This window comes from Mesoplodon bidens (assembly GCF_964165515.1).
Source record: "Mesoplodon bidens genome assembly, chromosome: 6".
NCBI classification, from domain to species: Eukaryota; Metazoa; Chordata; class Mammalia; order Artiodactyla; family Ziphiidae; genus Mesoplodon; species Mesoplodon bidens.
In genome coordinates, this window is record NC_138162.1 from 24603983 (window position 1) to 24618841 (window position 14859).

The 14859-nt window shown below is 45.4% G+C and overlaps 1 pseudogene across 1 annotated transcript; it reads left to right on the top strand.

Moving 5' to 3' along the window:
- Window positions 1–9282: 9282 nt before the first annotated feature.
- On the top strand, window positions 9283–11188 carry LOC308619153 (molybdopterin synthase catalytic subunit-like; annotated as a pseudogene). The gene has a single exon. The product of its transcript is annotated as a molybdopterin synthase catalytic subunit-like (transcript).
- Window positions 11189–14859: the final 3671 nt, after the last annotated feature.

A 14859-nucleotide genomic window follows, 5' to 3' on the forward strand; every position in this document is an offset into this window, starting at 1 on the left:
TACCGCACAAAAAAAAAAAAAAAGCTCCAGTCCACAGGTGACAAACACCCCTTGTAATCATATTTATTGGCCAAAAATAGTCATGTGACCATGCTTTACTTCAAGGGGACTGGAGATTGCATGATGTAGGGAAGAAGTGGATATTGGTGAACATTAATAATCTACCACAATTACCCATGCATAAAATTATTTCCACACCAACAAATGACAAAAGGATTGAAACAGAACGTACTCAAAGAATGTGGGACTCCCCTGGTGGCACAGTGGTTGGGGGTCCGCCTGCCGATGCAGGGGACACGGGTTTGTGCCCCGGTCCGGGAAGATCCCACATGCCACGGAGCAGCTGGGCCCGTGAGCCATGGCTGCTGAGCCTGTGCGTCCGGAGCCCATGCTCCGCAACGGGAGAGGCCACAGCAGTGAGAGGCCCACGTACCTCAAAAAAATAACGAAAAAAAGAATGTGAACTGTCCGGGAGCCAGAGGTTCTACCCAGAAAAGGTGGGAAAACTGCAACTCCATCCACACTTAGAAGTCCTCTATTCTCTCAATATGTTCCCTGAATGGAGAGCCACAATTCCAGATAACCCAGGGACAGCTGGGTGGCAACTCTACTTGACTTTTAAAAGTCTCTAAGTGGCCTACATATCAACTTTTTTACACTTGCTATGCATACCATCAAATACCTCCACCACTCACTCATTCAGTATCTGCCCATTAGGCCCAGGTGTTGAAGAAACCCATCAGGTGGGGCCTACACTCAAGAGGTCTAAACAAGGTGCTATGGGAACACAGAAGAGGGAGCAATGACTTTTTAAAAGATGTTTTAAACACTGACCTAGCCCCTTTTTTTTCCTGCTTTTGTGATACAAATCTGGGTCCCCACCTTGCCAATACTGCTCCACAACCATACACAAATCCCTTCACCTTTCCGAGGCTCAGTTTCCTCACCCGTAAAAAGGGAATAGTAAGGCTTACCTCCCAGGATTGTTGTGAGAACAAGAATGAGATCATGTCTATGGAATTGCTTTGTAAACTATAAACTTTTGTGTCAGTCCAACTTATCACCACCATCACCATCATCACGCTGTCTTGCACTGTCTGGAAGGGGAGCCCCAGGATTGGGGAAGGCCCAGAGGACACAGCGGCTCCCAGCCTGACCGTGGAGTCAGGGCCTCTCTCTAATTAACTCTTCCTGGCAAAAGTTCCTTGCTGGACATGTTTGCCTACCATCCAATCTCCAGGTGAGGCTTCCAGGGGCCGCCCACTGGCCCTAACACACCGGAGAGGAATGATGATTCACCAGCCCTCTAACAGCCTCGCTTACAGGCCTCTTGGTCCAGCCCCTGACAGAGGCTGTAGAGGGCTGGCAAGAATGCAGCGGGGCCAACAGGTTTTTAAGAAAAGAAAGAGAGAAAGATGGAAGGAGGGAGGGGAAGAAAAAAGAGAGGTAAAGGAAAAGAAAGAAGGGCACAAAAAAGCAAAGGGAAGAAATGAAGAAAAAGAAAGTAGAATGTGATTACCACGGGCTGGGGGGAGGGGGAAATGGGGCGTTGTTTTTCAATGGGTGGGTATATAGTTTCAGTTTTGCAAGATGAAATAGTTGTGGAGACTGGTTGCACCACAACGTGGATGTACTTAACACTACTGACTGTACACTTAAACATGGTTAAGTTGGTAAATTTTATATTATGTGCTTTTTACCATAATTAGAAATTAAAAATTATTTTCAAAAGTGAAGAAATGAAAAAGGGAGGAAGGAGAGGCAGGGAGAAAGAAAGGAAGGAGGAGAGGAAGGAAAGGGGAGAGGGAGGAAGGAAGGAGAAGGGAGTAGGGAAGGAGTTAGGGAGGAAGAGATAGAGGAAGGAAGAGAAGGAAAGAGAAAGGATGGAGGGAGGAGGGACAAGGGGAAAAGGAAGGAAGAAGGAAAGAGGAAGGGAGGAGGAAGTAATGGGAGGAAGAGGGAGGAATCACAGGGACGAAGAGGAAAAGAAGAGAGGGAGAAGGAAAAAAACGAAGAAATGGAGATGAAAATAAGGAAAAGAATGCTTTTCAGGAGACTACCTGGCAGCGCACGCACAGCCACGCCCGGCTTTCTCCCGGAGGTCCGCGGCGGGGGGTGGCCCGCCGGGCAGAAGCCGTGGGTTCGGGGCCGCTGCGCGTGACGTCATCGCCAGCGCCGCCTCCCCGCCTTCCGCTCCCCACGGCCTGGCGTTGTGCAGTCGCGCGTAGAGCTGGTGGCTGGTCCCACCGGTGGGTACCGCTCTTCTTGGGTGGCTGGGAGTCCCTTGGCCTTTGGCCTTCTGCCGGCCATCCCCTGCGGCGGCGGCGGGAGGGCGATAATTGCCCAGAGACGCAGCACTTATCCGGGCCGGTTGTGCAAGGTGCGCGGGAGGGAGGGCTCCGGGCGGCTGCTCTCACGCCTCAGCGGCCAGGCATGCGCGCGGGGGCGGGGGGCGAGGGGCGGGCGGGGGTCTCAGGGGGCGCCTCCGGGTGTTCCCGCTGGAGACACCGCGCCGCTCCTGGGAAAGGGCCGCCGCGATCGTTGCTGGGAATGGGGAAGACCTGGGTTCCCAACCCGGTCCTGCCACCTGCCATGGTGTGTGATCTCGGATGTCACTTCGCTTCCGGTCCCCAGGCTCCTCTGTGCACAAGGAGTAAAATCACTACTTCTCCTTGTGGTTTTGAGGCTCAGAAATAGTGCAGGTGAGGCCTGGAGCAGTGCCAAGCACACACTGGGTACACGATGAGTGGTGGCCATTAATTATTTCTCTTATCACCCACTCCAGGAGCTCACGCTAAAATTCTATATGCTACCCTCTCCCACCTGGCCCACACACAGCCTGTCAAGACCTGGGTTCAAGTTTAGTCTGCCACTGATTTGCTGAATGACCTTGGAAAATTTGCCTACCCTCTCTGGTCTTCAGTTTCCTCTTTCGAAATGGCGTGATGAAGGTCTCCACTTCTACAATCCGTTGGGAGGATTAAATGAGGTGGCCCTTGAAAAGGTGTGAGGGTCATACCTATATCAGATGCTGCCAGCCACTGTCCTTGAAAAATTCTTTTCCCTTGGCTTCCATGACAACAGGCACTCCAGGTTTTCTTCCCACTTCTCTGGCTACTCCTTACCAGTCTCGTTGCAGATTCCTCCTCCCTTACTCATCCCTTAGGAGTTTGTGTGCCTTGGGGTTCTCTCTTAGGCATCCCTCTGTTCCTTGGTGAGGGATGACTTGATGACTGAATCCTCTCCAAGACTTCAGGTCCCAGCAGCTACATGCAGTCCAGACCTCTCTTCTATGGATCCACATATTTACAGGACACCTCCACTCGGATGGGTGCCACAGGAACCTCACATTCAATATGTTACAAGCTGAACACATCATCTTCCTAACCCAAAATCAGAGGGCGATGTCTAGGCTCTCCATTCTTCCCAGGTCAGGGAGAAACCCGAGAGCCATCCTTAAGGCTTCCCTCTCTCTCATCCTCCTACTGTCCAAGCAATCACTATGTCCTGTCCTTCCCACCTCTTTAATGTCCCTTCAGTCTATTTTCCATTCCCACTGTCACTACCCCAGTCTTGGCCACTGCTACATTGCTCACTTGGAGGACTGCAACAGCCTCCTAACTTGTCACTCCATCTCCAGTCTTGCCCCCAATCAGTCCTGTACACTGAAGCCAAAGTGCCCTTACTAAATACAAATCTTCTCATGTCATGCCACATGTTACTTGCCTGCTTTCCAGACTCTAATCACATGGAATTTATTTCTGTTCTCAGAGTGCCATGCCCCTGGGCCTTCTCATATGCTGTTCCCTCTGTCGAGAACACTTATCAATACGTTCCCTCTTTGGCTAAGTCCTACTTGTTCTATGGGTCTCCCCCTGGACAATTCTTTTGCATAGCTTCCCCAGACCCCCAATCCCTAACTACCTTAGGGACCCTCCTATTTGCTTTTAAAGTAGGAATACATGAACTCTTACCTCATGGTGAATTCGTTTTGATACAAACTTTCTAGAAAGCAAAAGGAAACATGTATCAAAAGCCTTTAAAATGTCCATATTGTTCAACCCAGCAATTCCTTTTTTGAGAAATTTAAGAAAACCTGAAAGATGTACCCAAATATTTAAAGACACATATTCATCAGAGTGAAAAATGAAAACAACCAAAAGGTCCAATAGGGGATTGGTTAAATAAATCTTACCTCCATACAATGGAATACTTTTGAGCCATTAAAAATATAGGAGTATATGTAATATAGGGGAAAATCGTGCACAATATAATATTAGGTGGGGAAAAGCAGGTTGCAAAATGCTAGGTATGCACTGTAAGGATCTAATGTTTAAAATGAATTTTACACAGAAAAAAGCATCAGGAAATATATATATGCCAAAATGTTACTAATGATCATGTCATGGGATTATGGGAGATTTTAATTTAGTTCATTTTGCTTATCCATGTTTTCTCCCATAATCCTGTAGTTACTCTCTAATTATGTGATTTTTGGCCACGCCTCGAGGCTTGCAGGATCTTAGTTCCCCCACCAGGGATCAAACCCGAGCCCTCAGCAGTGAAAGCGTGGAGTCCTAACCACTGGACCACCAGGGAATTCTCATGAAATTTTTTTTTTTTTTTTAAATAAAGTAAATGCTGGTTGACTGATTGGATATTTTTATCCAGAGGCCTGAGTCAACCTGGCTGGGATAGTTGGGCCTCTTGGAGCTCTTCACCAACTTGAGAGAGGAGGGACCTAAATGCCAGAACAAAATGCCTCTCACCGGTATCCAATTCATATACATAGCAATGCCAGCGGGAAGAAAAACCAGTTGCTCTTTCAGTAGAAATGGATACTAGAGGAATTTTCATTCATCGAGGAATTTGGCTTGGGAATTTCTAAACTGGTAGTATTCACTGAGATTTTGGAGCTCTTCAGATTCAACCCCCTAAACTTGGAACTGGGGAACTGGAAACCCAAAGATGATTGGTGACTTGCCAAACCTGTTCCATCACACAGGAAGGTAGTGGCAGAGCTGGAATTTGAATATGTTTCCTCACTCCCTGGTCTCTGCTCGGTCCAACATATGTTCCCACCCCATCCCCAGCAACTGACCCCAAGTCTCCCTACATAGACACACACACACTCACCACACAAAGGCAACCTGCTAGATTTCCATCCAAAGTCCATACATCCAGAAAGCAGACCACCCTTGGATTCACTTAATTTTTTATGATCTCTCATACTAATCTTTGAGAAGTTGACCCACCTGAATCCCCCACCAAGCTCTGTTCTAAAGCATCTCTAGGGACTTCCCTGGTGGGGCAGTGGTTAAGAATCCGTCTGCCAATGCTGGGGACATGGGTTCGAGCCCTGGTCCGGGAAGATCCCACATGCCACAGAGCAACTAAGCCCGTGTGCCACAACTGCTGAGCCTGCGCTCTACAGCCCCTGAGCCACAACTACTGAGCCCGTGTGCCACAACTACTGAAGCCTGCCCACCTAGAGCCCACGCTCTGCAACAGGAGAGACCACTGCAATGAGAGGCCCGCACACCGTGACGAAGAGTAGCCCCCCCTTGCTGCAACTAGAAAGGGCCCATGCGCAGCAACGAAGATCCAACACAGCCAAAAATAAATAAATAAATAATTTTTAAAAAAATTAAAAAAAATAAAGCATCTCCAACTCTGTAACAATTACATTCCAAACTCCACAGTTTTCTGTAGAGAGCTTCCTCTGTGTTAAGCACTTTCCATAAGATATTCGCTTTTTGTTTTTTTGTATTTTTATGTTATTCTTCCAACAGTGCTACAATGTAGCTATTACTGTCCTTTGCCCTGTGAGGAAACTGAAGTTCAAGGAGGTTAAATAACTTTCTCAAGGTCACAGCCATAAGTGCCACAGTCAGCTTTCAAACTCCTACTCTCAGCAGACCCCCACTGTTTACCAGTGTGGACCTGTTTCCCTGGTCTACACGGCCATGCCAGAGCAGATGTCCCTTTCTGCAGTCTGCTGAGAGGCATTTTTGAGACTCACAGGAAATCAGAGCTAAAGAGACCTTGGAGGGCCTCATTTCACAACTTGTTCCGTTCTTCAAACAGACCATGTTGTACGAGTGGTTTATACCATGAACTGTGGACAGAGGAACTGAACATAAACCCTGCCTCTGCCACTTACTGTGTGACTTTGGGCGAGTTACTTAACCTCTCTGTGCCTCAGATTTCTCATCTGCAGAGATAATATACTGTTTAATTAATAGACTTGTTACAAGGATTAAATGAGTTACAACACAAAAGCACATAAAACAGTGCTTGGCACGTGGTTAGCTCTCCATAAATGGAGAAATTTTACTATCATCAGTACTATACTATTATTACTACTACTAAGAGTTTATGATGCACCAGGTATGATACACAAGACAGTGACTGGGAAAACAAAGATGACATAGCCACTGTCCTCTCCTCAGAGAACTCGTGGTATGGAAAGAGACTGCAGAAACCATATATAATTACAATGTAATAATGTGGTAAATGCAATAACATAGATTAGTGTGGACACTGAGAGTGGATGTGACTTGTCCAAGGGAGCAGCAAAATTAGGACTTGAGCCCAGCTATCCTGAGCCTCTTTCTAGCCCACCTCATCGACTGGCAATTTGCCCACAGCACATAAAGGTGTGACCCAAAGGTCTTTCCACATGGCACCAAAAAGAGACTCCTACGGCCGTGACTGTCTCAGCTGAAGATGTTACTAATGCGTAGAGATAGTCAATAAACATTTGCTGAATAAGTCAGTGAGTCAAAGGCATTAGTGAGAAGACAGCCAACCTCCCCCTTGGCTCTCACCTCCTCAACCTGCAGGGGTGAGGCAGTGGCACAGGGCAAAGCAGCAGTGAGCCCTGGGAGACAGCTGGTCACCCTCTCTTCACCCTCAAAAAGGTGGTTAATTGGGGTACCACTATCTACTGGCTTCTCCTTCACCACAGCTGTTTCTGAAAATTTTAGTGCACTCAATTTAATCACTTCCACAATTCTTTGCTATTTGTATGTGCCCAGCTCTGTAGAGAGGAAGGTGAATCCACCCCAATCGCTGCCCTCAGGGAGCTTGAATTCCAATAGAAGAAATTAATCATGACAAACTGCTATCCTGAAAGATAGAAAATCCAGCAACTCCCCTAGAACAATGAAAAGAACATGGGCTTTGAAGCCACAATTTTTTCCTTCCTCCCTTCCTTCCTTCTTTCCTTCCCGCCTTCCATTCTTCCCTCCTTCCCTCCTTCATTTTGGCTGCGCCAGGTCTTAGTTGCGGCACACGGGATCTTCCTTGCAGCATGCGGGATCTTCAGTTGCAGCATGTGGACTCTTAGTTGCAGCATGTGAACTCAGTTGCGGCATGCATGTGGGATCTAGTTCCCCGAACAGGGATCGAACCCGAGCCCCCTGCATTGGCAGCGTGGAGTCTTGCCCACTGGACCACCAGGGAAGTCCCAAAACATGGGCTTTGGAATCAGACAGGCCAGGGCTTGAATCTAGTTCCTCCACTTGCTGGCAGTGTGACCTCAGTAAACTAACTCAGGCTCTCGGGATGATTTCCTCATTGTTTTTTAATGGGAATCATTAGTCCTACATCATAGGGTGGATATGAGGATTACAACTTCCTTTCACCATTCCTGACCTTGTCATCTTCCTTCTTATTGTTATCTGTGGGTCTTGACCCAATTTGCATATTGGGAGGCAATCCAACCCACATTCCCTGAAGGCATGGCCAGACTCTGGGGAGGCAGAGGCCAGTTGGGCCAGCTTCCTGCCCTCCAGGAGCTCCCAGCTTCATGGGGCAACTGACACAAATTCAGAGAACCACAGTCCACAGCCTAAAGTGCCATGGGAGACAGATACAGCAGAGGCATTGAGGTGGCTCCAAGGAGAGCTATGGCGCCAGGGTTGGGTCTCGAGCCATGAGTAAGATTTTGAGAGGCAGATGTGGGTAGGGAGTGCATACTAGGTTGCCTCACCTCTCTAAGCCTCAGTTTCCTCTTTTGTAAAATACAAATAATACCACTTACCTTTTGCCTGCTACTTTGAGGATTAAGTGGGATAAAGCCAGGGAAGCACCTACCACAGTGTCTGGTTCATACTAGGCACTGGATAAATGGAGGCAATTACTTTACTATTATGTTGGATAATAAAGCCCCAGTGGGTGGCCTCCTTCCATAATGGAATTATCTTCTTCCCTGTGACTCACCTCCAAGGGCTGGCCCAGAGGTTGGGATGTCCCAGGCTCCTGGGCAGGTTGGAACTACCAAGCTCCCTAGAGTAAGGCCTTTATTCAGAAGAGATCAGTGCTCAGGAGAGCTCACCTCATCTCACGCCCCCATTGTGCAGACACAGACGCTTGATCCCCAAGAGAAAGAACATTTCTTTCCCCCAGCGTCAGAGCTTGACCTCCAGCCCAGATTTCCACCATCTCAGAAGAGAAAGACCATGCCTCTGAGTCAGCCCAGGTCCTCCCAGCCTTGTCCTAAAGAGCCTGCTATGCAGGAGCCCAGAGAGACCTGTTGGGAAGAAGCAGGAGCATGGGGTGCTGGAGACCTGGGTTTAAATCCACCCAGTTGCTGTCTGAACCAGGGTCACAGCCCTTTCCCCTTCTAGGCCTCCATGTTCTGAGACTGGCTGGGGTGGGCTGAAATTCCCACCCGTGGCTGACTATCAAAAAAACACCAGGGGGCTTCCCTGGTGGCACAGCGGTTGAGAGTCCGCCTGCCGATGCAGGGGACGCAGGTTCATGCCCCGGTCCAGGAAGATCCCACATGCCGCGGAGCGGCTAGGTCCATGAGCCATGGCCGCTGAGCCTGCACGTCCGGAGCCTGTGCTCCACAACGGGAGAGGCCACAACAGTGAGAGGCCCGCATACCGCAAAAAAAAAAAAAAAAAAAAAAAAAAAAAAAACCACCAGGATAGCACAGACCAATCACTGCAGACACTGGCAGGGTCCTGGTGGTCCTCTCCTGGGCTATGCATGAATCTTTTGCTTTTGGGGGAGGAATAAATTGTACAGCGTGTGCAGCACGTGTTTCCCAAAGTGAAAATGGGTCAAGCACACATCTCCCTGCCCTTCCCCCTCCTCCTCTCAAGTGCCTAGCACTGTGTCCTATACATGCTGGCTCCACCCCAATGTGTCCAACGTGTGTCCTGCAAGTTCCTCTTCCTGAGGAAGGTCCACATTCCAGAAGAAGAGACAGGGACCTCATGATTTATTTTAAACTTAATTGAAGTATAATTTATACACCATTAAATTCACTATTTTAAGTGTACAATTCAATGATTTGTAACATAAATTTACAGAGCTGCACAACCTCCACCATAGTCCAGTTTGAGAACATTTCCATCACCCCCCTCATTTCCCTCATGCCCATCACTCCCCATTCCCATCCCCAGCCCCAGGCAACCACTAATCTGCCTTCTGTTTCGATGGATTTGCTTTTCCTGGACCTTTCATGTAAATGGAATCAGATGATATGTGGTCTTTTGTGTCTGGCTTCTTTCACTTAGCATAATGTTTTTTGAAATTCATCCGTGTTGTGGCATGTGTCAGTACTTCATTCCTTATCTCATTCATTTCATATCCCTGGTACCCTACCAGTGCCCGGCACATAGTAGGTATTCAGGAAGGGGCTGAGGGATCTCACACGGGGACCAGAGGCCCTTCCAAAATGAGAGCAGCTACCAGCCAAAGAAATTCCAGTCAGTCCCCAAGTTGCTATGGATGAGGTGCTATTCCCCGTGCCCGCTACCAGCGATGTGAATGTAGCAATTTGTTTTCAAACTCGTGATTGTACACCAGTTGAACCGTCATGCTCTCAACTTCAGAGGTGTGCTGCAACATCCATCCACTTATTCTGAACTTGCCTTTATTCCCCACTCATCCTGTCTCTGAAAGCCATGGTGACTCATTGCTCTGCAATTAGCTCTCTTTCTTCAAACTTGAATTGCCTGAACTAGTTGGAGAAGAATGATATTCCAAATACAGCTAGTCTCCAACTATTATTGTAGAATTGTCTCTTTCTCCCTTCAAGTCTATCCATTTTTGCTTCAGATATTTTGGGACTCTATTTTCAGGTGTATATATGCTTATAGTTGTTACCTAATTTAATACTTATTGATGGATTAAATTTCTATCAATATATATTGTCCTTCTCTGTCTCTTGTAAACTTTTTGCTTAAAATCTATTTTATCTCCAAAAGCACAGGCAACAAAAACAAAAATAACAAATGAGACTACATCAAACTAATAAGTTTCTGCACAGCAAAGGAAACAATCAACAAAATGAAAAGGCAACCTATGGAATGGGAGAAAATATTTGCAAACCATATATCTGATAAAGAGTTAATACCCCAAATATATAAAGAATTTGGGGATACCGGGCTAGGGTTCCCTGGCGGGATGGTGCCATGGTGCCAGGTGGAAGTGTTGTATTTTGCAAAAAGTGCTGAAATAACAGGAATTCGCTCAGAGACCATTTCTGTGCCACAAGAAATAAAAGCATTGCAGCTGTGGAATGAGATAGAAACGCGCCATTCTGGATTGACTGATGTCAGAAATCAGGTGATGTTTGCTGTTCCTCAAGAATATGTCGAGCTTGGAGATCAGCTCCTCCTGCTTCAATCAGGAGACGAAATTGCCATTATCCCCCCACCCCCATTAGTGGAGGATAGTGCTTTTGAGCCACCTGGGAAAGATATAAATGAAGTTGAAGAGAAATCTAAAGGTATAAAATTCACATCTGAGAAACTTTCAGTAGATGAAGTCTCACAGCTTGTGATTTCTCCACTCTGTGGTGCAATCTCCCTATCTGTAGGAACTACAAGAAATGACTTCGAAGGGAAAAAAGTCATTAGCTTAGAACATGAAGCATATCTACCAATGGCAGAAAATGAAGTCAGAAAAATTTGTAGTGACATTAGGCAGAAATGGCCAAACACATAGCAGTGTTCCATCGACTTGGCTTAGTTCCAGTGTCAGAAGCAATCATTATGCTGTGTCCTCAGCCCATAGGTCTGCATCCCTCGAAGTGGTGAGCTATGCCATTGATACTTTAAAAGCCAAGGTACCCATATGGAAAAAGGAAATGTATGAAGAATCATCATCATCTTGGAAAAGAAACAAAGAATGCTTTTGGGCAACTGATGATTAAACCACTTAGGTTTTTAGAGTCCGAAAATTTAAACTTGGTAATTTCTTATCTTTAAAAAAAAATTCTTGTCTTTGATCATGTTTTGATTTTTCTTCTCCAGAAGATAGTTTACTGAACATAATCTTTTATGTTACACCAGTGGAACAAAAGGGAGAAAAAAAGCAAAATGAATAAGCAAAATAAATGAGTGCTTAGGATGAGGGCTTAGAGAGGAAAGAAAGGCTTTAGGGAAAAAATGGAAGAATAATTTAAATGTAAGGAAAGATGCCTGTGTTAGAAATATTATTCTATGACTAAGTTCTAACTGTAACTTGAGTTACACTGAGGTGTGGCCCTCCTCAGTGACTGTCTCAGGGGCTGCCCCCAACCCCCTACCCCTATGCCCAGTGATGTCATTGGTGTCAGGGATGTGTTTTGAGAATGTAGGCAGAACTGGAAGGTATAAAAAGTCCTTATCGAATACTCTTGGTATGAAATATTTTTAGAATTTATATATTTTTTAAATAAGCTAAATAAACATGATTTTAAAAGTTTAAAAAAAAAAGAATTCATACAACTCAACAGCAAAAGAGCAAATAACCCAATTTTTAAAGTGAGCATAGGACCTCAACAGACATTTCTCAAAAAAAGACATACAGATGGCCAACAGGTACATGGAAAGATGCTCAACATCACTAACCATCAGGGAAATGCAAATCAAAACCACACCTGTAGGATGGCTATTATCTAAAAGTCAAGAGATAACAAGTGTTGGTGAGGATGTGGAGGAAACCGAACTCTTGTGCCCTTTTGGTGGGAATGCAAATTGGTGCAGCCACTGTGGAGAACAGTGTGAAGGTTCCCAAAAAAATTAAAAATAGGGCTTCCCTGGTGGCGCAGTGGTTGAGAGTCCGCCTGCCGATGCAGGGGACACGGGTTCGTGCCCCGGTCCGGGAAGATCCCACATGCCGCGGAGCCGCTGGGCCCGTGAGCCATGGCCGCTGAGCCTGCGCGTCCGGAGCCTGTGCTCCGCGGCGGGAGAGGCCACAACAGTGAGAGGCCCACGTACCGGAAAAAAAAAAAAAATTAAAAATAGAACTATCATATGACACAGCAATCCCACTTCTGGATACATATCTGAAGCGAATAGAATCACTACCTCATAAAGATATCCACACTCTGGTGTTCACTGAACATTATTCACAATAGCCAAGGTATGGAAACAACCTGAGTCCATCAACAGATAAATTGGTAAAGCAATGTGGTACATACATACTATGGCATATTATTCAGCCTTGAAAAAAAAAAGAAGGAAAATCCTGCCACTTGCAATAACGTGGATAAACCTGAAGAACATTATGCTGAGTAAAATAAGCCAGACACAGAAAGACAAACGTCACATGATCTTACTTACATGTGGAATCTGAAAAACAAACAAACAAAAACAAGTAGAACTCATAGCAACAGAGAGTAGAATGGTGGAGAGATATCCATCAAAGGGTACAAATTTTCAGTTATAAGATGAATAAGTTCTGGAAACTTAATGTACATTATGGTGTCTGTAGTTAATAATAACATATTATATACTTGAATTTTGCTAAGAAAGTAAATCCCAAGTGTTCTCACCACCCACACAAAATGGTAACTATGAGAGGTGATGGATATGTTAGTTTGATTGGGATAATTATTTCACATGTATAATTATCACTTAATCTATTTTGTCCAATAATAATGTAGTCACCCCTGTTCTCTTTTGCTCATTATTTGCATAGAATATTTATGTTAAAAACAGCAGATGCCCGCTTCTGCAGAACAACCAATAGACCTGTATCCAGAATGATGCTCCAGGTCTCCATGGAGCCTAGTAATAGAGATAAGAACAAAAAAAAACTATAAGGTAAGGCAATGCATCCCATAAAGATGTACATCACACATCTAAGATGCTGTGGAAGACCTTCAACTCAATGATTCATTCGTACCTTCATTTTACAGCCCCTGAGCACCTATTCTATGCCACGGCCTGAGCTGAACACAGCGCTGAGGCATTCATGGCCCCTGTGCTCTAGAACTTAGAGGATGATGCAGGCAAGCAGGGCCATTTTAAGACATTCATAGGCTATACCTAAGTTTCCATATCTTTGAAATAACGATAATAGCACAATTTCATAAAAATGCTGTAAGGAGTAAATTAGTTTAAAATGTGTAAAGCATTTAGAATAGTATCTAGTACATGTAAGCACTCAATAAATGTTACCTATCATCAATCATCATCATCATCACCAACTTTAATTACTCTTTCTTTGGAAGCTGTATCCCACCAGTTAAATTTTAAAATTTTGTACTGTAAAAACAATTTTCAGTGTAAACATTTTACATTTTAGTGTAAAAATGTTTTACTGTAAAGTAAGTAATTTTTCTTTAGAACTTATGATTAATTTCAGATTTGCAGTTTTCTTTTCATGTTTGGGAGCTAATAAATCTTGCAAAAGTGCTTGAAAAGCTCATAAGACCATGCCTATAGACTCCCGTGGATAACATAAACCTACCCAGAGTGACCATGTAAGGCTGCACAGGTGGTTTTTACTGTACAACTCTAAGGAAAACCAATCTCATAGACTATGAAGTGAATGCCTCCATCCCCAGAGATGTGTACTGCTGCAGCCCTGGCCCTGCAGGTGAGGAAATCAAGGATAGACACACAGTGCAATAAAGATCACTTCCAATTGGGAGAAAAGAGATGACTTTATGGAGGGATGACATCTGAGCCAAGTCATGAAGAGCAGAAAGACTTCAGTCCACAAAGATGCTGTGAGAAGGGCAATCCAGGCAGAAGGGATAATAAGAGCAAAGGCAGGGAATTCCCTGGTGGTCCAGTGGTTAGGACTCCATGCTTCCACTGCAGGGGGCATGGGTTCAATCCCTGGTTGGAGAACTGAGATCCCACAAGCTGCATAGCATGGCCAGAAAAAAAAAAAAAAGAGCAAAGACAAGGTGTACATCTGTGGAAGAGTGAAGAGTGAGTAGCTCTGTTTGGTTGGAGCAAAAGATGTGTGAAGGGTGGAAGAAGGAAATGAGCTTGGAGAGAGATAAAGGAGCCAGATCAGGGATGGCTTTGAATGCCAGGCTTACAGTTTAAACCTTGTCATGTGGGCAGTAAGTTGTCACTGCATGTTTTTGAGGTGGGACGCATCATAATCAGAGCTGTGCTTTAGGAAAGTTCCTCGGGCTGCTGGTGTCGGGGGCAGGCTGGAGGGGGCAGAAGCTGGAGATAGGAGGCCTGTAAGAAGATGGTTACAATTCTGGAAGTTAGAAGTTCAAAATCAAGGTGTTGGCAAGGTCATGCTCCCTCCAGAGGCTTTAGGGAAATCTGACTCCATTTGTTGCCTCTTCTGCGGGCTGTTGGTATTCCTTGGCTTGTGGCTACTCACTCCAGTCTCTGCCTCCTTCTTCACATGGGCTTCTCCTTTTCTCTTTGTGTCTCCTCTCCTCTGTGTGTCTTTCATAAGGGCATTTGTCATTGGATTTAGGGCAGATCTCAAAATCTTGGAGTTCATTAAATCTGCAAAGACTCTTTTTCCAAATAAGGTCACATTCACAAGTTCCAGGGATTAGGACATGGACATATCTTTTGGGGGCTCCCTTTCAATCCACTACACACCTGTTGGCAAGAATGTGGAAAAATTAGAACCCTCATATACTGCTTA